At 43.7% G+C, this 22,760-nt stretch overlaps 1 long non-coding RNA gene across 1 annotated transcript in view; it reads left to right on the top strand.

The window, feature by feature from the left end:
• LOC147662768 (uncharacterized) overlaps positions 1–22,263 on the top strand; it is a 57,596-nt gene extending 35,333 nt beyond the window's left edge. The window contains exon 3 of the long non-coding RNA XR_015305498.1: positions 21,745–22,263. This is a non-coding gene — a long non-coding RNA (uncharacterized LOC147662768). The remainder of the gene's footprint in view (positions 1–21,744) is intronic.
• The last annotated feature ends 497 nt before the right edge of the window (positions 22,264–22,760 follow it).

Raw genomic sequence — 22,760 nt, forward strand, 5'->3', positions numbered from 1 at the left:
GTCTAGCCTGTTCGTGTTCTGGTAACATATGAAAGGAATGAGGAGAAGCAGTAGAAGTAATGTTAGGGTAAGGAGTAGGAGTAGGGGTAGGAAGTAAGAAGTAAGACATAGTGTAATACACCCCACCCGCCAAAAATGCAGAAGCAGTTAAAAACAGTACAAACAATTGGGATACAAAACATTTCGTACGACTAAGTTTCTGCAGCTTGACTCTATATGCCTGAGCTCCTTCCAAATCATTCAACTTCAAAAATGCCATTTCCCTACGACCGTCCGCAACGTTTCTTGACGCACTTCGTTCTGTGCAGCAATAGTCAATTCCCAGGAGTTCCTAGGAACCGACGGCCTTTAACCTAGCGTCAAGACCTACTGTCCAGAAGGAAGTACGCGCGCGGCCCTACGGCCCTCAATACACAATATGTATTTTATTTAGCACAAATAATTCAGCTGTGGAAGGAAAAAGATACAAGAAAAAAATCTTGATATATGTACAAAACAATTTTCAGTGATACGAATTGTTCACAGTTGATCAGGGGAAACGAAGATATTGCAGTTATCAGTTTCAGCAAAGCAAGAAAAAAATTTATTTGTCCTTAGTATGAGAACGCAAAGAATATCGATGTTTCCCGGGACGTGTCTGCTCGTCGAACAAAGGATCTGTCGAAGAGACAGCGTCCTGCTGATCAGTTCGTTGGTCTGGTCTTGAGTCTCCTGCTGACAATGTTCCAACAATGGCTTTCTGCTGCGCTGAGTGTTCACCAACAAGTTGTGCGTCACTGAAAGGTACAAACGCCGGCAATGTCGCTGCTTCTGTTGACGCAATGCCTTTCCTCACCCACGGGTCTGCCGGCAAAGGAATAGGGACTCGCTTACAATGGGTAGCATGTACCCAGTTCTTCCGTCCCTCAAGACGAACGGCAGTCCTCGTGGCCAAAAGCACCTGGTGAGGTCCAACAAAGCGGGGGTCCAGATTCTTCTTGCGCGAAAAATTTCGGGTGACAACCCAATCACCAGGCTGGAGCTGGTGGCCTGGACCCTCCGTCTGCGTCGGCAAGGCGTCGTAAACCTGTTGATGAATTAACCTCAGTTTAGCAGTCAAGTCATGTAAGTAGTCAATCAACATCGGGTACTCAAGATCAACGAATATACCTGGCCTAGGAACCCCCCACACATTCGCAGGACGGCCGAACACTATTTCATAGGGACTAAGCCCTATTCGGGAGTGTACAGTCGCCCTAGTTGACAGTAATGCTAGAGGCAAAGCGTCAGGCCACGAAAGTCCAGTCGTAGCCTGGATCTTCGCTAATTTCAGTTTAAGGGTGCCATTGTACCCTTCAACCAATCCAGCTGACTGGGGATGATTGGCGCTATGGAATTTCTGATTAATTCCAAGGCCCTTACACACACTCCTCATCACACTTCCAACAAACTCACTTCCGTTATCTGACCACACGACTCTAGGCATTCCATACCGAGGAAAGTATTCCTTCAGTAGGATTTTCGCAGTAGACAAGGCAGTATTATCTTTGAGGGGATAGGCCTCGATCCATCGGGAGAATGCGCAAACCACAACCAAAACGTATTTCAGGTTATTGCATCGCTCCATATGGATGAAGTCCAATTGGATCACCTCAAAGGGATACGAAGGAGGAGCAAAACTGCCAGGGGGAGTTGGGGTTCCTTTGCCAGGATTGTACATTATACACACCATACAATTCTTCACCAAACGTTCAGCACACTTAGTAATTCCATCATTCTTCCACACATCAGCCAACAACTTGCAAATACCTTTCGCGCTAATATGTGCTAACCCATGTGCCATTTGCACAACGGCCAGTACATACGCATCAGGCAACATCCATCTTTTCTGATCTGACAAATCAATCCAGCAACCATTCACATCCAACCTTCCCGTACTTTCTTTCCACTTCATCTTTTCAGTGTCGGTGGCCTCATTCTGAATTGCTTTCACACTCTCTATAGTATTCTCACACATACTTGATTCTGTAGGCCACCTAACCGAATTCGTCACATACATTCGAGTGCTAAGGTTCCGGGCAGTCTCCTTAGCAATCTCATCTGCAAACGCATTACCACGACCAACATCATCCGTCACCTTACGATGCGCACTACATTTAACAATTGCAACTTGAGCAGGCAAAGTCAATGCATCCAAAAGATCGTTCACAAGCTGGCCATGCTGTATTTTCGTGCCATGCGACGTCAAGAAACCACGTTCTCGCCACAATCGTCCGAAACTATGCGCTACACCGAAAGCATACTGACTATCGGTGTACACATTCACACGTTTACCTTTTGCTAATACACATGCTCTAGTAAGAGCGATCAGCTCTGCAGCTTGGGCAGAATTCTGATTCAATCTCGCAGTCTCAACAACAGTATTCAATGTCACCACAGCATAAGCAGTAGTCACATCACCATTCGGCAATTTAAAACATGACCCATCCACATACAGGGTGCCATCCGGGTCTTCCAATGGGGTGTTTTTAAGGTCCACACGACCTTTTGTTTCCTCCTCTGTACGCAAGTAGCAGTCATGTTCTGCTACTACATCTGACTCTGCACTAATTGGTAACAAAGTTGCCGGATTTAGGACATTACAACGTTTTATCTGAATGTGGCTTGCCAAGAGCGTCAATTCGTACCCAGATAACCTCGCACTCGTCAAGTGCTGAGTTTTCGTACGGTTCAAAAGAGTATCGACTGCATGCGGAACCATCACCGTAAGCATATTATCCATGACCAATCCTGCTGATTGTCGGATGGAGACCGCAGCTGCCGCAGTTGCTCTCAAACAACTCGGCAATGCTCTAGCTACTGGGTCTAAGGTCGAGGAAAAATATGCACATGGACGTTGCTTACCACCAAAAGGTTGCGTTAAGACGCTTAAAGCACAACCTTCCCTCTCGTGAACATATAACGTGAACGGCTTGCTGTAATCAGGGGTACCTAACACAGGGGCCGAACACAATGAATCACGTAATTCAGAAAAACTTTTCTGACATTCTTCCGTCCATGGTAAAGGAGTCGAAACATCCTTGCACGTAAGAGCCACCAATGGTTTCGCTAGCAATGAAAAATTAGGAATCCACTGCCTGCAGTACGATGTGATACCTAGAAAGGCACGCACATCTCTTTGGGTTTGTGGCACAGCCATGCGCGCAATCGCTGCAATTCTCTCTGGGGTCAATCTCCTTCCCTCCTTTGACAATAAGTGACCTAGATAGGTTACTTCTTGACAACAATATTGGAGTTTAGAAGGTGACACCTTGTGATTTAACTCACAGAGATGTTGCAGCAACGACACTGTAGCAATTTTGCAAATGTCCTGAGTATCAGCAGCCACCAATAAGTCGTCGACGTATTGTATTAAAGCCGCACCAACCGGCAACCTAAACGCATCTAGTTGACCCTTCAAAGCTTGACTGTAAATCGATGGACTTTCACAGTAGCCCTGAGGAGCGCGTTTGAACCGGAAGCTACGTCCACCAAGAGAGAAACCGAAAAGGTCCCTGCTCTCTTCGGCAATCGGGATGCTGAAAAACGCATTTTTCAAATCAATCACCGAAAACCATGAAGCCGTAGCTGGAATCAGAGTCAGTAGCGCCGTAATGTCAGGCACAACAGGGAATTGAGGAACCACAATTTTATTCACCTCCCGTAAATCAATAACAAAACGATAAACAGGCGGTTTGGTAGGATCAGTACGTTTAAGAATGGGCAGTACAGGACTATTGCACACGTTTCCCCGAGTTTCTTCAATGACATCTTTCTCGATCAAATCATAGATGATCGCTAACAAAGCTCGTTCACCATCCAGGGAGATACGATATTGGGGAATACGTGGCAATCGCACATTCGATTTCAACTGAACAACATAAGGGGAGATATCAAGTAGGCCCACGTCGTTTGGACCCGTCGCCCACAAAGATGCAGGAAGAGAACTCAATTCCGGTGGAAGCTTATCGAGGGACAAGTACATGGGAGAGACTACCCTCTCTCCTAACGTAAGCTTTATACCCGCAGGAGAACAATACAAAGTCGCATACAAGCGTTTAAGCAAATCCAGACCCAAAAGATTTTCGCCACAACCAGTAGACAAAATCAATGGAGCTTCGAGCTCACGTGGCCCAATTTTAAGGGGCAAAGGGCGCGAAACTGGATTGCTAACGGGGGCGCCAGAGAATCCAACGGAAACATTTGTTAAGCCAGACAAAGGTGCGCCAGGGAGTTTCGAATGCATGATAGAACTTTTCGCTGCACCAGTGTCCAACAGAAAAGGCTCAACGACGCCCGATGTAGCAACTGCGACGTAAGGCCCTCTCTGATCAACCGGAACTGATACCACTCCCTCTCCTTGTCTTTGGCTGTCCTAGTAATTACTATCGTCAGTTCCCTGATCGACGTAATAATCGTCTACATTGTACTGCGCAGATCGTCCTTGCGATGATCCACGTTGGTCAAAACAATTATTAGAATTTGACGAGTTATCAGAACGGTTGTTCTGAGCACCACGACCTCTACCACGTGATGCGTTCTGTGAACCACCACGACCTCCTCTAGACGAATTACCACCACTACGGTCATTTAAAGCAGGACAATCAAATTTAATGTGTCCCTCCTGTCTACAATAAGCACATTGGTTGTACCCCAACGAAGATCTCTGAAAAGATGAATCATTACGCGGCTGCGATCGATTTGATTGCGACTGCGATCTATTCTGCTGAGGCGCATTCTGATTAGAACGCGGCGGATATGCTTGTTGTAACAACACTTTAGTTTTCAGCTCTTTCGTCTTTTTATCGGCACGGTCATTTTCCTCTTTTTCTCTATTTTCGTAATATTGTGCCGTAGCCAATATCTGAGCTGAGGTAGAAACGGCCCACGCACTTTCTGAATTCTTCAATTTATTGCACAAGTCGGGCAATAAGTTCGATACAAATTTATCCACAAACAACCTCTGTCCACCCTCAGTACCCATATCCTGCCCACTATGATCGACGAATGTTTCCTCGAACCTCGTAAAGAAGTCTGAAACACTCTCATCTTTCTTCTGCTTACAGGCTGACAACTTGTCCCAATTTACCCTCATAGCTGGCATAAGCGTTTTCATTAATGTAATGATTCGCTGGGGAAGAAGTTCAATCAACTGATCGGGTTTAGTAGCAGCCACTTGTCCAGCGTCTGCCGCTGTAATGGCAGCCCAATCACCACCTAATTCATTCGCGTGATCTTGGTGACGAATCTTGGCCCATACCGGTTGCGGTACGACATTGCCAAACAACATGTCGATATCGGCCAGATTCATTATCGTAGCGTCTACGAGCTGCGATAATTCTTTGTAATATCCCGCAGGATTTTTGCGAGGATCAGGCAAAGTTTGTTTCACCTGAAGCACTTCCGATCGTTTCCAAGGGAGGTGTATCCACACTCTCTGGAAATGTGCTGGTATTGGAGCATTAGCATTAGTATTATCAGCGGGTACCCAAACTGGCGGAACTTCTCGCATAGGATATTGGCCAGACCCATCTCGTTGTTCAATGTCCTCAACGAACAATGCATGAGGAATAGGAGCAGGACGAAGAGATAGCAACCGTTCAATAGCACGTCGGACATTAGTATCGACTATCAGTCCAGTTGCGAACTGAAGCCGAAGATTAGACAGGGCGGTCAGCACCTCGTCAGGCGCAACAGCCGCTATCTGATCATGTAAGAACTTGCACATTTCATCAAACACATATCTCTGAGTAGGTATGTTGAATTGATCAAACGTTTCGAGGACAACACGAGGTGGATTTCTAACAGGGTTTATCATCCAACCCATCGCCATATTGTATAGCGCAACACGTTCTCTATTACCAGGAAGCTGGCTACGTCTCTGTGGACCATCAGAACCAGCAGACCCAAAAACAGGTCCGAGCGACTGAAAGAAGTTTGTCGCAAGGGGAGAATCACGATTACGAGTAGAGGGAGAAGAGTAAGACACAGGACTAACAAAAGAAGGAGTAGAGACGTTAGCAGCAACAGGGGTTAACAACACAGGAGCAGTAGCGTGAGCAGTAGCGGGAACAGGAGTATGTGGAAGCGGAGGAGCAGTAGGAATAGACACAGGCACAGGAGCAGGAACAGTCGGAAGAGCAAGTGCAGGTTGAGGAACTGGTGGAACAGGTACGGCAGGGACCACAGGAGCTGCGGTACCCTGTACGTACGGAGGTGGCGACTTCATAAGATAGGACATTAAAGAATCCTCAACTGCCTCTTCCTTCTTACCCGACTCCGTAGACAAAACAGGATAGCATTTGTCTATGGACATACGCTGTAATCTCTCAAACACTTCCTTATCCTTATCCTCCTCATCACGCTGAAACTGCTCAGCTTTCTTCACTATAGTAGCAACAGTATCTCGCTGACTACGTTTATTTTGTCTGATCTCTTTCTGTCGGGCTTCTTTGCGCCAGAACCGAAAGGCATCAAACATGGCCGGCCTTGATTTACGTTCGAACAACTTTATTTCCAAATTATCTAAGATCGACGCTTCGAAGCTACCGTGAGGTGGCCAACGAAGATCGCCGTCTTTCTTTGTATATTTGATCCAATAATCGTTAAAAGCAATCGGGCCTAGCCCATGTTTGCTATATAGGTCATAAGTAGGAGTTCCAACCGGAGGTATCGGACACGAGTCCTCCAGCAGGGAATCCGCACCACAAGGTCTAAAGCAACTGAACAAAGTACTGCGACCAGGCATCTTGCACACTAGCCGAGTTTCACAAACTTCAAGGGTTACGGGATTTCGGGATTTACCAAGTCCCCGCAAGAACAAAACCCTCGGTCTTTGGCGGCTGCAGTCGTCAAACAAATACAACAACAACAAAGTACGCTAGCAAAGTGTCACCGACAAAAACACTCACACAGCGTGTACAACAAAGACACCCGCTAAAGTGTCTACAACAAAAACACTCGCTAAAGTGTTTACAACAAAGACACTCGCTAAAGTGTCTACAACAAAGAACTCTGGGAGCGACCCACAAATACTTAACTCAAAGATCAATGGCGTCCTCAGGAAGGCCCGTCAATCGTCTCGCTATACCAAGGTCTACGCCAGGCGCCAAAACAGGTCTACAGTCAGGGTAGCAGTCCGTCGCAGCCGTTAGGAGGCGGGAATCTTCGCGGGAAAAGTCTTCGGGCCACTTATTTCGACAACAGGATCGATGAAGCGGGGTGCACCTTCCCTCGGAGATTTCACACGAAGTTCCTCACGATCGTCAGGCTTGGACCGGTACCACTGATGCAGCCCCACGTTGGGCGCCAACTGAAGGACTGGGTTCTTTGGACCCAGCGGTGCCAGGGCACAACACCTGAAACCTTCGTGGGTAACCTGCTCCGGCGTACAAATCACAGAGACACGGGACACTTCCTTCGGCGTCAAAGAGTCAAGGTTTATTTACTGCAGGGAACACAGAAGTCACAAGAAGTACATCGAGTGTAGTTCGGGGAGACTGCTTCAAATTGTATTTGTGGATCGCTCCTTTTATACAGTTTCTACCCATAGGATAACATGATACACAATAGTTTACAACCTGGTTCCCACAAGTTGCTCTCAGAGGGGTCGCTTAGATCACTTTGAAACACACAAGATCCGGAACATAAGTGCGGAAACATTTGGCGGTTCCCAACTGTAAAAACCCATCTTCCCACCATTAGCAAATTCCAATCAGCAGTAAAGTAGATCGAAACAGGAACGAAGACAGGTGCAGAGGAAGACGGAAACAGTGGGGAGATCGGAAAGGGTGTAAAAGGGGAGTGTCGAGAAGCACGAGATACAGGCATCAAAGGGACGTGCCTAATGAGATGCACGGCTGAGACAATAAGCCCGTGCGGCAAGATGAGCCTCGAGCGGCGCCATCTGCCTTACAGTAGCATCCCCCTCGTCATAAAGACACTTTCAAAGAACATGTGTCTTCCGCAAATATCTTGGAAGTCCCAGGGTCGCGAAGCGGACAGCGTCCGTTCGCTGGCTACTTGAGGGCAAGAGACAAAATGGATGCCGTATCTAAGATGGAACCCGTGGGTACAGATGACAAACCCACATAACAAACGAACGGTTTAAGTTAGCACAGCGAAACTGCGCACACTTGCTAAACTCGTCATTTGCGGTTCATAGATACTAGACTCGACCATATTCGTGTGAGTCGAAAACACCACTTACAATTGTCACGGAACCTCACAAGGCTGGCGCAAATATGTGGCAGCGCTAAAATAAGACCATGGAAAACCTGGTCTTAAACTGGTGCAACAAGGAGAAATGCCTAATTTCTCCTCGTTTTTGCTCTTTCTATGTGTGCTTCTATGAATGGGGGGGGGGTTTGTCCTACGGGTCCTGGCTGGACAATTACATTAATAAAGAAGAAGAGGTGCCAGGGCTCGAGTTTGAACCACCAAAGCTTATTTATTCAGCTGGTGTGAGCCTTCCTTTCAATGATTCAAGAAGGTATGCATTTATCATATTTCAAAACATATTTACATTTTCGTGCAATCTTCAGAGGAAGAAACATTCCTTAAGCTGTGGATACAGTTAAAACGCTTTTTTTCATACATTAAACTCGAGCCCTGGCACCTCTTCTTCTTTCTATGTGTGCAGCACACATAGAAAGAGAAAATCGGCATTAGTGATTGATCATGTGCAGTAAGGTGTCTTTTCCAGCACACAAACAATCATTAAATAATCAGAGTTGCTACTTCTATATGTGCTGCATTCTGCAGCACACATAGAAACTACAAATTGTCATTTGTGATTGTTTATGTGCAGGAAGGGACACCTCCTGCACCCGAACAATCCTTCCCTGCAATGCAGGCCCCTTTGCCTTTTGGTGCAAGGGTGCCTGCGTTGGTGCTAGGCACCTACATTTACTGCAAGCACTAGGGGAAATGCAGTGGTGTGCCGTATTACTGTAAATATGGCTCATCCCAGTGTTTTCAGAATGTTGTGCGTGCAGCATTACCAATTGTGGCATAACACCGTGTTCTGCCATTCTGTTGTGAATAGGCCCCTGAGTTTTGCACCACTGTAATTGTGTTTACACTGTAAATTTGAAAGTACTCCCAAAGCGCTAGAGCTTGCCGTAAGAATGAATTATAATGCCCAATGAAGGAGACCAATTATCAGACTTTGAAATGTATTTGAGAGGACTTATTTTAGCACAGCCTTGTTGTAGTTCCGCCCTCAATCATTAATTCCAGTGGTACGATTTCCTAAAAGTGATGAGACCTCTGCACTCTTCCCTATTTCTTCCAATGACTCAGTTTGCTTTAATAAGTGTCTGCCTTAACAGCATAGTGTCGACGCCTCGCAAATCCAGGTCATCCAAATGATGGAGATGCATGCCTGAGGAGTTTTGGTAGTCTACTTGTTGCTTGTCCTTAATTAAGTCTTTCACATGTCACTCCCCAATCTCTTTCCTCTTGTTTCTATTCACTTCCTCCATATACATCTCTTCCTGACTGCTCTATTCTCTTCAGCCTCCCCCTGTTTTTCCTTTTCCTTCTTTGGTCACCCTCCTGTCAAACTCATTTCTGCCCTTCCTTTCTCCTGCTTTCCCTTTGCTGCCCCTGCCTTCTTCTAATTTTCCGGACTACCCACCTATTCAGTGAATGTTGGTTTGGATGTAGTTCACTAGTTCTCCTATTCTCACTACTGTTTAAGTAGAGACTCCACCTGCTTCTGTGTACAGGGCGCTGATACTCCTGACTTTAGTGCACTTCATAAGCATGCATAAAGAGTGCTTTTTATTATTATTATAGGAGTTTATAAAGCGCCTGGTGACGCCTCCCGGCGTGTCCCCGCGCTGTGGAGAGAGTATTGCATGAGTGGATAGGCAGCAAGCTGTGGCTAGATAGTGAAAAGGTAGGTTTTTAGTTGTTTCCTAAAGAATGTTTCGTTTTCTTCCTGTCTGATGTTCATAGGGAGGGTGTTCCATCTCTTGGCTGCTAGAGTACGAAAAGACCTGCCTCCAAGTCTGGCCTTTCTTGGACGCGTTGTTGCAAGCAGACCAGTTCCCTTAGAACGTAGGGATCTGTGGGGTTCGTAGGGAGAGGCTAAGTCAGATAAGTAGGAGGGGGCTCTTTGATGAATGATCCGGTGGCACCATAGAAGTGCCTTGAATACTATCCTCTTGCTGATGGGCAGCCAATGCAGAGTATCCAAAGAAGGTTTCGAGGGGGCTCTGCGTGGGAGTCTTAGCACGAGGCGTGCCGCTGAGTTTTGGAGGACTTGCAGTTTTCTAATATTTTTTTCGGAAGTGCCCAGCAGCAGCACATTCCCATAGTCTATACGGGAAGTGATAAGAGCCTGCGTTAGGGTGCGCCTGGAACTCAATGGGAGCAGATCCATAGTGCGGCTAAGCGTCTTCATCACTCCAAAGCACTTTCCAACTGTTTTTTTGACATGACTGTCATAGGATAGTTTGTTGTCTATCCAGACACCTAAATTCTTGGCCTCCTGACTAGGGGTAGGTACTGGTCCCAGACATGTGGGCCACCAATCTTGGGTCCATTTGGCGTTGTTCCCACCTATTATAATCACCTCTGTCTTTGTTCCATTTAATTTGAGACAGTGCTCATTCATCCATACAGCCAGCTTGCACATGCAGGATTTAAAATTATCAGCCTCAGAGGAGGGGGATTGAGACAGGGAGATCAGGAGTTGGGTATCGTCGGCGTAAGAGACAAGCTCTACGCCGAACGATTGGACCACCTCTGCAAAGGTGTCATATATAAGTTGAACAGGGTAGGGCTCAGGGCGGAGCCCTGAGGTACCCCCTGTTCTAAGATCAAACTGTCTGAGAGATAGGTCCCTCTTTGGACCTGAAAGCTTCTGTTGGTAAGAAAAGCTTTCAACCAACCTAGAGCCTTATTTGTGACTCCCGCTCTGTTTAGACACTGTAGCAGTATGGAGTGGGCTACAGTGTCAAACGCGGCACTGAGGTCCAGCAAGATCAAGGCCATGGTTTTGCCTTTGTCGGCTCCCTCCCGCAGAGTTTCAGTCGCTCTGAGGAGTGCTGTCTCCGTGGAGAAGCCCGATCTGAAGCCCGATTGTGAGGAGTGGAAGGTTTTTTGGGTTTCAAGATGGATCATAAGTTGGGCATTAGCTACTTTCTCAGCCAATTTAGCTAGATAAGGGAGTAGAGAAATTGGACGTAAATTCTCCAATATATCCTGGCTTAGGTTAGGTTTTTTTCTCAATGGGAAACACTATGGCTTTTTTCCAGTCCGCGGGGAGAGTAGCTGTGGAGAATGATATTTGCAGCATGTGAGTAAAATGCGGCTCCAGGGCCGGGAGACTAGCGGTAAGAATTTTAGGAGGTGCGGGATCGCGTGGCGAACCAGATTTGATACTTTTGCAGATTTTTATCAGCGTTTCAGTAGGAGGTACGGAGAAGGCACAGAGGCGGGTTCGAGTGCCTATATGGTCTTCATTCTCTGTGAATTCAGTGCCAGATTTTATGTTGGTGGAAAAATTAGCATAAATGTTGGTAATTTTATCAGAGAAATACTTGGCAATTTTATTGCAGGTATCCACTGAATCATTCTGAGAGGTAGGGTTGGACTCCACTACAGAGATTTCCTTGTAAATCTGGAAAAGTTCTTTGGAAGAGTTTTCAGCTTCTAAAATGCGATTATTATAATAGGAGGCTTTTGATGTGCGTACCATTTTATAGTAATCTTTTTGTGCTATTTTGTATTTGGTTTTTATTTCAGGGCAAAAATTAACACGCCAATCTCGTTCGAGCTTTTTACATGCTGTTTTAGCGATCTGGAGCTCCTGATTGAACCACGGGGCAGTTTTTTTGGTTCTTGTGGCACTAGTTATAGTGCGAATGGGAGCGGTAGCATCCAGTGCTTTTGCGATGTTGTCCTGTAGGTGAGCATATGCTGTTTCACTATCGGAGCCTGTTGGGGGACCCGCATCCTGAATGATATTAGAAAAAGAGTCAATGGAGAAGTTTTTCCATCTCCTACGCTTGAACCGTTGTGAGCTTTGTTTGTACTGCTCGGTCCTTTCTAATTGGATGGATATAGGGACTATAAAGTGATCAGACCACGGAATAGGCTGAGGAGCTAAGGTCTGAATTCCCTTCCAGTTTCCAAAAACCGGGTCTAATAGATGTCCGTGTTGGTGTGTCGGATCATTGTTTTTTAACTCTAGTTCTAAAGAGAGTAGCTCTGATTTGATGTCAGCCGCTTCTTTGTCGAACGGGTCGTCAAAATGGACGTTCAAATCACCCAGTACTATAATACGAGTTTTTTTTAAGCGCAAGATGAGTTATGGCTTCTACCAGAGTGGGGGTGAAGTCATACAGTCGTCCAGGGGGGCGGTACACCAGAATACCAGAGAGGGAGTGATTAGGCCCAGCTTCTGCCCCATTATGCTATTATTATTTTTTTACATGAAGTTGAATTATGAATTTTTAGCTTGTCTTCATTAGGCTCCCAGTATGTCCTAACTTGACAGTCCGAAGTAGATAGTGCACTTATTCAGTATGAAATTTTGCTTGACAAGAAGTTGATTAGCTTGAACCGTATCGTGATCCTTAGTCAAAAGACGAGAACTCATATCTCCTCTACTAAAACTACTAGATTGATCCCACTTGCACCATGTTTAAAATAACTTCAGCAAGGGCCCTGGACTTGCAGGAGCTGCTTCATGCTCAATACTTACTAAACACATTTACCAGTAGTATTCTGCAAACCTAATGCATGTAGCTCTAGTGTGGAGGGTAATCTGGGTTAGGGCTCAGTGCTGTGCAGAACCACTTAGGCCAATGCTAATCACACTAGCAAATTGTCTCTGGTCCTGGAAAAGTCCCAGAATGCAACTAAGCTCTATGTGGACCTCCTCTTGTTCAGGGCCCTTAGTCAGCATGTCAGATGTGACACCCAGAATCCTCCTTTATTTCTCCTTTCAATTTCCGTGAACTTCTGTCTTTCACGTCCTACCCGGCTCGTTTCCATACCCCTATTATTGCTCATTCTCGTACCCTTCTCCTCCCCTTTCTACCATCGTCTTATCCTTCTCTTCTTTCCATTCACGAACAACCGATCTGGCATAACTCACTACTTAAAATTCTAAACCGCACCATCTTTTGGAAAGTCTGGCATTCTCGTGGCCTGTGTTGGATCTCTCAATTGATTTCACAAGGCGTTCCTCTTTCTTTTTCGGAACTTAAGTCCTCTTTCTCAATATGATGCACTTTACCCAGCCCTAATTTTATATCTCCTATCTTTATCGCCTACCTATGATATTCCTCTGGATCGCAAATCCACTTCCTTACTGTTAGATTCCTCTCCCTCTGCTTCTGCCCTTTATCATTCTTTCCGCTATACGATTGATAGAGCAAAATCGAGATTGCATGGGAATCGGATTTCTCCCAAGATTGGTCGACCCTCTTCTGGGATAAAATCTGGAACAAACTTCAGAAGACCTCTAGAGCTGCTAATAATACCCAAACTTTATTTTTTGTACAACAGGATTTTATTTACTCCACTTGCACTCTCACGTTTTTCTCCAGACTCTCCTCCCACTTGCTGGTCCTGCCCATGCCCTTCCGCAGACTTAAAACACATGTTTGACTGTCCTCCAATATCAGGGTTTTGGACACTAGTTTGGACCCAAATACATAAGATTTTCCAGTTTCAGATTTCCTTTTCCCCATCTCATATTTTTCTAGGTTCTCTCTCACCAGACCCCCCCCCCCCCCCCATCTCCACGTCTTTACCTGCTCCTTGACCTTTTGATTGCTGTTGCTCTTCATGTCAGCACTTCCAATTGGAAGCAGGCTGCAAATGTTTCTTATTGCTCCTGGTGGAATGCAGTTTATTTTCATCACCGATTTAGACACCAATTAGGTAGCCCCCACTTCCCTGGCAATTAAACGAGATCTGATTTGGCTTCCTTTGGTAACCTAACTTCCGACTTCTGCCCCAGTAAGCAATTCTCCGAATCCTGATACAGTTGAGGTACGCAAACCACCGTGACTCTCCCACTGCCTTTTTATTCAACATGCTAATTCCAAGGTAATTTATTGTGATTTTGACTCGTACGTATTTTCTTTGTTCATGTAACTCACATGCTCATTGTATACTTGCCTTTCATGAGAACGTTATTGTGATACTTAATTCCTGTATGTATTTTAAGCCTGCTACAGTTCTCCATTAAGCTATGCTTTATTGTCATATTAATTTTCCTGTTTTTTTTCCTTTCCCTCTCCCCCCCCCCCCATCCCCCTTTTTTTTCCCTTCAATAAAATCAAACTTAAAAAAAAAATCTGACACCCAGAACCACCCCCCACACCAAATCAATTTGTCCCTTTCTCTGCCCACAGATTTACGAGCTACTTCATTTGTAAACAACAAATGGCCAATAATCATTACAGTAGGCAATGCACTCTGATGTGGCTGTTAATTGATGTGCACATATTGCAAAAAACCCATAATTATATTTTACTGCTCACCAGAAAACGGAGAAGAAATTGCGCGTTTTTAAAACTCTTTTAAATTTTAAGAACATTGTAAGTTGAATTTGAAGTGATTAAGTTGAACTGATTTAAAGTCTAAGATGCTTGAATGACAGCCTGGATTCCTAGCTGTTTTCGGTTTCACTTTTCCCATTAATGCCATGAATTTTGCTGAGGATGATTAGTGTCACAAAATGTACACCTGTCCATTTCAGTCATGCTGAAAATTTAATAAATGTTGGTGTCAGAAGTTGCTTCAATGTTCCTCAACTATATTAAGGCCCAATAACCTCACCTCTCCTATACTGAGGCCAGCTACCCAGTTGATTAAGTCCCAGAGAATGACATGCTGGGTCAAGTGAGCATCTCTGGCCTACCTCGGAAAGTTAGTTTAGCTACTTGGCATTTCAGTACTTTTGTTATTTCTACTATTAACGTTTTCACCTATCTGGCTAGCAACAGATTGCTGTAGTAAGCGCAGCTCTTGATGTAGAGGGTCTAGTAAATAATGCATTTGATCTTAAAGGTGAACCTGGCTTGTAGACGGAATGGGGTAGTTCTTGAAGGTGATGAGGTAGGATTACTTCAGCTCCTTGATGATCCATGCTTCTGCGCGAAGGTTAACTTTCAGGGGAGAATTTATATCGTCCATCAGTTCAGCCATATTGGAGTGGGTACATTCAGTTTGTTAACCTATCAGTTAATTAAATTTGACCTTCCAAGAGGGCCCCTCAGCAAGCCATGCCAAGCTGCAAACAGCCCTTCAAGTACTAGATCTGCTCCTACCTGTGTCCAGCGCAGATTTTGTTTTATTCCAAATAAGCGAGACAGAAAAAATGACAGATAATTAAATGGACTGTGCACAACACATATTGAATAATTGCTTTAGTGCAATTAGGGGATTGCTGAAAATATCTGAAACGGGTGTTAACGGTTTTAGATCAGTTGCACTCTGTGCCAAATGTACTCTTTTGATGCAGATATCCTTGTGTAATATTGCAGTTTGCTAACACTTTTCTGCTGGTTCTCTTGCACTCTTACGCAGGGCCACTGCATTTGTATGTTTGCTTCACGTATTGATCCACAGTCACTGGCTTACAACCTCTTAAGTATTTTTAGTCAAAGCTGTGGTTTACAACTGTACTAATTATGGTTTGGCTACAACAGCCTGTGATCAAAGTATGGCTGACATTTAGAGATTAAACTCTGAGACCAATTTGACCACCAGAGCCCAATTCAATTTCCAGATGTGTGGGACGTTTAATTGAGAACCAATCTGATTTGAGTTCTAGTTCCACCTTGGATTATGGCCCACCTTGGTGCCAAGACAACTGACTGCAGTTGAATTGGCATCAAAAACAGGTAGGGGAACTTGATAGAAGGCTGAAAATAACAATCCAACTTTTCATTATAAATGGGTTCTTTCTAGTTTGTATGCCTCTGCAGAAGGTGTGGTAACCATACACCAACTTAAACGATATTAGAATTACTACAGAAGGCTACTTTCAGGTAGCTGGATCTCTAATAAATATCAGCATCATATGAGAGCAATTCCTGTAAGAGAATCCCCTGCAGGTTGGCTGGGGGTGGGGAAGGGGAGTGTCTAAACTGCATTGCTTGCATCCACATTCATGCAATGGGCCACAAGATGCAGGTTGTTAATGCCCTTAGCTGTCCAGGATCTGCTTCTTCTGATATGTATTGATGTACATACACCTGGTTGCTTTTTGGCTACCAGTTTTTGTACTGTGAACTTTATGATACTGTGATTGCAAAATAGATTTCCCTTGGCTTATTGTTATATTTATCGGGATCCTTTCTGTACAGTAGAGATCCAAGCGAGAACTTACCTTCCCTAAAGCAGTAGCGTAGTCATCTATATTAGTTTTCATAGTCCATATTTGTTTTTTTCTGAGAAAGCTACTTATTATTTTGCATCACACTTGGATGCCTTCCACCTGCCTTCAATAATATGAATGTGGCGCCATCAGTCGTTCTTGATCCTAAGCCAGCCCAATAAAAGCATTACAGCCATTTGCGCTCCATTGCTAGTCATCGTCTATTAAAAATCAATATACCATGTGCTTCTCATCCTCATGGCATTTGGTCCAGTGGAATATATACAGGCTGCTGAGATTACTCGACGGACGTTGACATGTATTCGACTTAGCTCTGAAGATTTCAGACAGGATGGATGAAGTAATTGCAATATTTGAAATAAAAATTCTCCCACCACTTTGAGGATTCAGTTGCTTAACTTTTTATTTTTATATCAATGTATTAGTTTGTAACGGGCTATTTTAATACTGGCTTGTCCAATCGTATTATACTACAATTGCCAATGTAGCTGCCAAGGTTATCTTCCCTGGAACCAGGTCTTTCACATTTAATTTTTTAAATATCAAATGTGCAGGTTAAAGTTCCCCGTGTTGTGGCTCATCACCTTGGTCTAGACTGACTAAATTACAGGGCCATGCCAGTTTCTATACCCTTTTAAAATCCAGACAAAAGCAGATTCATGCCTTGGAGACTGCTGTAGGGGGTTTTGTGATCCTTGGTCAAACACAGTGCTTTCAGGCATTAACATTGCTTTCTAGGACAGCTCAAGGTCTTAAAGGCATCAAAATAGACTTGATAAATGTGCTGCTGCTAGAATGCAAATATGAAATAAAGATAATGTGGGCCTCCTTAAAGGATCTGATGTACAGGAAGAAACTGTTGGATTCTGTTTAAAGTTCTCCTGTTTGCTTAAAAACCAACAATGCTAAACATATATGTAAATTAGGATGATGTTTAAACATATGGGATAAATTACCCCCTGCCATACATTAGAAGGATGTTACAACTCACTGAATTTTTTTGACTATACGAGATACAAGCCATTGGAATTCTGAGGTGATTTGCAATCTCTTTAAAATGTATGGCAGAAGGTAATTTTATATTCCTTATAATTCTACTTACACCATCGCTCTACACCCAAACCGCTTAAATCTTTGGTGTCTTTCTCTTTCATAAGAATGATGGTATAGTTGCAGACACGATGAATAAAATCAGAATCTGTTGCAAAATTAAACACCCGAAAAAGTGGTTGTAATATCTTTTTGCAACAAATTACCAATCTGTTTAACGTATGTCTAATTAAAAAAATCATGGGGCTCACAATTTGTAAATAAATGCAGAGCTAGTATGTTTTTTCCTGTAATTATCTTTTCCCATACATTTTTATTTTCTGCTGATAACTGTTCCTCTGAGCAAAAAACAAATCTGAAATTAAAAGCCATTTCATGTTTTTGCTACTTTGTTTAGAGTGCAGTACAATGATGCCCTGTGGCCTGTCTTGTAGCTTGGCTGCTGGCAGCAGGCATTATGACGTTGCCCCTCGACTGTAATAACTTACTACAGGTGAGTAGCAACGTCATTTCGTTATTGCAGGTAGTCACAAGTTGCCTTTAGGAAGGACATTGGAGACTCCCCTTTTTACAGGGATAGCGGGCTCCATCGTGTTGTGAAACCATATTCTTGGAAGCCAACCCACCACTTTCACACCATTCCGCACCTGCAACTTTGTACTTTATATGTCTACAATAGTTGATCGGTAATTGCACAAACAAGTCTGTGGCTGCGTGGTTTCGGCACTAGTTGCTGTTGACCCATCATACTTTACTTAATGCAGCAGTTCATAGCTTGATCCGACATCTATATCACCCTTTCTCCACACGCCTTCTGACCACTCAAATAGCATTACATGAAATCCATGAGGTGCGTTAAACAAGCCTCATTTGAAGCCTTTGATATTGGCTCTGTTCGCTGGACTACACAGTGGCTCTCAATTAGAAATGCATGTACTCTATGCGTCATAAGCATTACTGCTTAACTTAAAACTCCCCAAGTGCGTGTTACTTCTGCGAGGAAAGCCCTGTACTCCACACATCCCGGGTTGATGAAATGTTAATGACTTCTCCCCTGATAGGGTCTGCTTGGACTATGGAACACAACTCTTTTTCTTTTTTTTTTTTTTTCTTTTTGCATCAAACTTCTACTTTCTCAACTAACAACTGATCCTTAGATTCCATGTGACCCAATGAGCTTGGCAGCCGGATGCCAATTCTGTGGCATATTAGTTACATGAAAATATTCCTACTCCCTTGCATTTGTGCAGGCTTGTCAGCTGATTTATCTGATCTAACCCAGGGTATTAATTTGGTATGTTCTTCATTTTTATTATGCCGCGCCCTTCTAATTGAATATTTTCCACCTTGTGGTGCTGCACGTGAGCATAGTCTTCCCTTCGGCTTTTCGCGTGGGTGGAGAAAGGAAATCGCATCTTTTCAGAGTCTACTCTAATACGCCTATTGACTATTAGTCATTCGCTACTTCAGGCAAGGCAAACCAAGTGAAAATCGCACACCCGTGCCAATCACAGTATGGCTTGCGGATCGCTAGGGACCCTGCAGACGTTTCCTTGCAACCCACAAAACTTCCTCTGGGACTCCTAGTAAACCGAGACAATTTTGGTAACCAATTAATGTTGTTTTGGGATTCTTAGGTGTGTTTCTGTGGTCATTTCAGTTTGTTCTACGAAAAGGACAGCCCTAAACTTCAATTCACTGTTCACCAGTTTTCAATACACCTCAAGGGCATTCATCTATAGATGTCTGGTCATAACACCCCCACCAAGCCCCGGTCAGTGCCCCACTTAGATCTCTCTATCCATTTCCTCCATGTATGGCTTTGACTTCTTTGCCAACGTACTTGTCTCCATTAATAGCCTCTCTGCCTTATTACTTGCGGCACGTGGGTAATCCGGAGAGTTATGCAAAATAGCAACCCTTTGGATGTTGGTGGGCAGGAGTGGACTGCAGCTCCATAGCATGTTTGTGTATTGTTGCTAATATCTGCCAAAAGCAATGTCTTTGGAGCAGTTCACATTGGAACAGGTGAGCTAGGACTTGAGGGGAAGGGGCATGTTTTGATGCAGATCACAGTATTATCACAAAGGTATCTACTTCTTATAGTTGGCTTCGGATCCTGGCAAGACAATGTAGTGGGTGGTCCCAAGTGAACTCTAGGCCCAGCCATGACACCTTGAGGTATGCCCTGTATTAGCTTATTAACTGAAACTGGGTGGCACATGATAGTGCTAGCTTTTATTTTGTTGCATTACTGAAACTGTTATGTCTTTCCACAATTAATTTTAATATTGCAGTTTATTTGTGCTCGAGTAATCTGTTGCTCGAAGGTCATTGTAATGCTGCCCAGTTAGATTAGAATACTTTGAAGGAACCATGTCTCTTCTGCCCACTATACTGAAATAGGTGACAGGCAAAGGCGGGCTACCTTCATTTCTGGTGTATTGGTCTTTCAAGACCCCCTTTTTTGTTTGACGTGGTGCCCTTTCTTAATAACACGTTCATCTGCCCTTTTTAGCTCCTTTTCAATGTCTCCTGCCTGTCTTTGCTACTTGCCTGAGTGCATTATTGTATGCCTGCTGTAGCCGTCCAGATTAGAGCACGGCACACACAATTGTGACCTTATAAAGTGATACTGAATTGTATAAGCATTGACTGAAATCTCCTTCTCCTAGTCAGTGCATGGCCCCTAGTCCTGACTACAGCCCTTGCAGTAGCCTTCGCCCTCACCTTTTTTGTCCAGAATTTGTTTTAACATGTTACCTGTACCCAAGTGCATCAAAGACCCTTGTATACTCCTGAGAACACCACAAAGCCAGGCAGAAATGTTATGTAGAAATGCTGATGGGATGGCTGCCTTAATATCTGAGCAGGTGCATTTTGCTGTGCCCAAAGTACCGGGTTGGTTGGTTATCCAGTGAGCAAGTTATGCTCCTTCTATGGCAGACGGGGTTAGGGAGGTGCGCCACAGTGCCACATTGATTGGTGTAGCGTGCAGGTCTGTGGTTTCAGTATTTGGAAACACTGAGCACTTCCATGTCATTGGCACTTATAGATGGTGGTTTATTACTTCTAATCTCCGTAGTAAATAGTTGATATAGGAATGTAGTCTCATTCAAAGCCCTGAATGTCGCTTTATGTCATGAATTTTATCGAGCATCTCTGAATGCCCAGACTACGTTCTGACATCTATCATCATCTAGTCTTATCCTGCTAAGTTGGTTTATAGCTTGACGCGTGGGCCTTAAAAAGCATCCACGTTGCCAAGGTGTAGCATAAAAAACAAAGTCTTGCAGATTTCCATAACGGAGACAGCCAGCCTATTTATTAGAAGTTAACAATTGTGTCCTTTTTAGGCTCCCTGACGCGCAGGAAGCGCACTCTACTTGAGTGCTCTGACATTTCGTAAAGAGCAAATAAAAACATGTTTTCTAAGTTATTATGATTTTTATTTTTTCAATCGTCTGCGACTGTTTTTAGAAAAGAAACTTCTTTTTTTGCCTGAATTTGCTGTTTTTATTTTTTTCCCTGATTTAAGGTTTTAGGAATCGAACCTGTTCACTTGAGATTTCCTTTATGCCGCTTTTAGGGCGATCATTACATAGACCTCACTTTAGCTTAAACAACCTCTACCCACTGCTTTCTGTTTTTGCCTTCACGGTGGAGCTTGAATAAAGCAGACCTTGATTCTTATGCCTTTTGGTTTGTGGTGTATACTGTACTTCCTTCCAAAACATCTAAAGAACAAGAGGTAAAACATGATTCAAAACTGAATGTTTCGACAATACTGCAGAACTAATTTGCATACACCTTTATTTTTTGTGTAGTGAGTAAAATTGTTCATGCCATTACCATGGGCCTTGCTTCTAAATGGAGACATTAATCACCGTTATTTGCGAAACAGTCACATTTACTAATCTAATCGAATTGTAATGACATTTTCTATGCACTTGTAAATAACAAATGATACTATTAGACATATTGTGACACTCTTTATCCCCATCATAAGGATGGAAGGATTAGTCTGCCTTGCTCATGCCTTCAGAACGCTGCATTTGTCAGTTAAACTTAAGCTGGATGAACAATTATCATTGCATTGAGCAGGCTTTCAATTTATTTATATTTTTTTTGGTTACAAAAAATATTCTAGACCCGATGAATTTGTATTTTACTACTAAAACCTACCTGGTTTAATTCAAACTGTAAAACGCCTAATGTTTGTTCCAATGAAATGTAAGTTTGCAATGATGATTTTGTACATCTTTCTTGTCAAATTTTAAATATGCATTGTTTTCCCCCCTTAGGTGTCAACTGGTGTGTCGCAGAACATTCTTTTTTCTGTTGCCTATCGCTCGCTCAGTAGTCAGTGTAGATTCTGTTCCTGTTCAGCAGCTACATCTGGCTACTGGGTCTCTGAAGGCCGCCTCTTCTACAGTGCATAACCCAGGGACTATGGGTTGTTCATCTGCCTATGGACAACACTCTAAAGCTACCGGACTCCTCCTACCAACGTTGCCTCTTTTTAAGGTGTTGCATGGTCCATGTTGGATTGGTAAAAGGCGCATTACTGCCAGTTGCCCTATTCTGTTTTCCATCCAGGGAAATCATTTGTGAATTAGATGGTCAGACTTCAAGTTAGTGAAGTGAAGCACTACAAGTGATTTTAAACGCAACCACCAAATGTATTTATGCTAAATTGATATCAAATATTATAATATATTTTATATATATGTTATTACACAGACATGGTTATTGCTGCATATACATATGTATTGTATCTTGTATGCATCATGTGCAGTAACTAAACACTTTAAGAAGCTCTACATTACGTGGCTAGGTTTTTGAAGAATTTAGGTAATCTCATCCTTCAAAATAACTTTAAAAAAAATTCAGGACATTTAAAGCGTTACAGCATTTACTGGGCACCTTTTTTGTATTTGCTGATGGCACACCAACAGTTAAGTGTGGCTTATACTTAACTCACTATATAGTGCCACTTTAGCGGGTGGTAACACGCTTCGCATGTGCTTACAATTAACGAGGTGCCGTAGGCATGACTTGCCACGCCACACGGGATGCCAGGCGTCACTGTTGATATCGAATGTCATCTGAACAGAAGTGATTGTTTGTATTGCATTGGTTGGTCGCCATTGATCTGTGTGGTTGAGCACAACTCTGGAAGGTATCTGGCTTGCAGTTCAGCAGTGCCGGTTTCTTGTGGTGCTAAGTGTGGGTAGCACAGTTGAGGATAGGTTCTGGGGTGACTAACCATGTTGAAAACTGACTGCAGTGTTATGCTGTGTTAAACTTCTCTTTTACT

This window comes from Lissotriton vulgaris, unplaced genomic scaffold (genome assembly GCF_964263255.1).
Source record: "Lissotriton vulgaris unplaced genomic scaffold, aLisVul1.2 SCAFFOLD_234, whole genome shotgun sequence".
Classification (NCBI taxonomy): domain Eukaryota; kingdom Metazoa; phylum Chordata; class Amphibia; order Caudata; family Salamandridae; genus Lissotriton; species Lissotriton vulgaris.